The sequence below is a fragment of the Dromiciops gliroides genome, chromosome 5, assembly GCF_019393635.1.
Source record: "Dromiciops gliroides isolate mDroGli1 chromosome 5, mDroGli1.pri, whole genome shotgun sequence".
Taxonomy (NCBI): domain Eukaryota; kingdom Metazoa; phylum Chordata; class Mammalia; order Microbiotheria; family Microbiotheriidae; genus Dromiciops; species Dromiciops gliroides.
The window spans coordinates 297956097-297958053 of NC_057865.1; the positions used below are offsets into that span (position 1 = coordinate 297956097).

The 1957-nt window shown below is 37.6% G+C and overlaps 1 pseudogene; it reads left to right on the forward strand.

The window, feature by feature from the left end:
* The first annotated feature begins 202 nt into the window (after positions 1 to 202).
* LOC122729942 lies at positions 203 to 971 on the forward strand (annotated as a pseudogene).
* The last annotated feature ends 986 nt before the right edge of the window (positions 972 to 1957 follow it).

The following is a 1957-nucleotide window of genomic DNA, read 5'->3' on the forward strand; positions in this document are numbered from 1 at the left end:
AGCTAATAGAAACAATACATATGATGAATACTTAGAAACTTGAGAAGACATAGATGAACTGATGCAACATGAAGTAAATAGAACCAGGAAACAAAAACCATTACACCCAAGGACTGCAATAATATAAATGGAAAGAAGAACACATTCATTGAAATGGAATATTTCAAAATTAGAAGAAGCTTTTGGTTTTCAGAGTGGGATCATGGCAGTGGGCAAGAACAAGTGCTTCACCAAAGGCAGCAACAAAGGAGCTAAGAAGAAAGTGGTTGATCCATTTTCAAAGAAGGATTTATATGATGTAAAAGCACCAGCTGTGTTCAACATTCACAATATTGGCAAGACACTGGTTACAAGGACTGAAGGAACAAAAACTGCCTGTGATGACCTCAAGGGTTGAGTTTATGAAGTGAGCCTTGCTGTTATGCTGAATGATGCAATTGCTTTTCATAAGTTCAAGTTAATTACTGAAGATGTTCAGGGTAAAAATTGTTTGACTAATTTCCATGGAATGGACCTTACCTGGGACAAGATGTCAAAAAGTGGCAGACCATGACTGCAGCCTGTGTTGATGACTACTTGCTTTGCCTCTTTTGTGTTGGTTTTACCAAAAAGCACAACAACCAGATCCATAAGACCTCTTATGACCAGCACCGACAGGTCTATCAAATTCATAAGAAGATGATGGAAATCATGACCTGGGAGATGCAGACAAATGACTTGAAAGAATTGTCAATAAACTAATTCCAGACAGCCTTGGAAAAGACATAGAAAAGGCTTGTCAGTCCATTTGCCCTCTCCATAATGTATTTGCTGGAATAGTCAAGATGCTCCAGAAGCCCAAAACTGAATTGGGAAAGCTAATGGAACTGCATGGTGAAGGTGGTGGCTCTGGAAAACCTTCAGGAGGTGAAGCAGGCACAAAAGTAGAAAAGGCTGATGGCTATGAACCACTGGTTCAAGAATCTGTCTAAAATAAGAACTTTTAAAGGCTGAAAAATAAAAAATTGTCATTGTGAAAAAAAATCAGAAGGAGAAAGCTTTGTCTCTCAGAAAAGAATGGAAAAATCAGCCCTTTTCTTCCTTCTCTCCAAGAAGCTGGGAGCTACAGATGAGGAATACCACATAAAATAACAAAAATTTCTGATGTATTGGTTATTGTTGCTGAAATTCCCTGCCCCCCAAGCACTTTTTAATTCTTTATTATAAGGGATGGATCTTTGGTAGGGAAAGAGACATAAAAATACTAAGAAATATCAATAAAATTTATTTTAAAAAGAGATAGATATCAGATCAAAATAAAAGACTTTCCAGCAATGAAAAAATTTCAATTTGTACAATTCAATTTGATTAAACATATTGATTAAATGCTGATTGTGTGCAGTTTCCTGTTCTTGTGTAAAAGGTGATACAAATTTGGGATAAGATATTGGAGCTCACACTTAAGAGTAGGCTGCTCTAACTGCAATATATACATTACTTGATCACAGAGTTTTGGAGCTATACCTGGAAGGTACCTCAGACATCATTGAATTGAATCTTTTCATTTTATAGATGAAAAAACTGAGGCCCCAAAAGGTTAAATAACTTTCCAGGGGTCACATAGGGTTCTAAGAAACAGAAATGAGGTTAGTGTTAGAGAGGGGCCAGAAAAGATAAGATGAGAACATTGAAGCATTATTCCTAACACAAGGTATTAATAGAAGCTTACTGTTGGGAGGCAGCATTTGAACTGGGCTTTGGATTATGGAAAGGGACATAGGAATTAGACGGAGCAAAGCAATGGAGTGGGGATGGTCATGTTTCAGTACGCCGAGTGATAGGATTTCAGTCGAGTTTTGAGAACCTATGGAGAAGCAATGAGAGAAAGGTACAAAGGTCAAGTGACCTTTGCCTATGGAGATCTTTGAATGCCAGGCAGAATTGGAACCACAACCTCCCTTTTGCTTTTCCTTCTAGA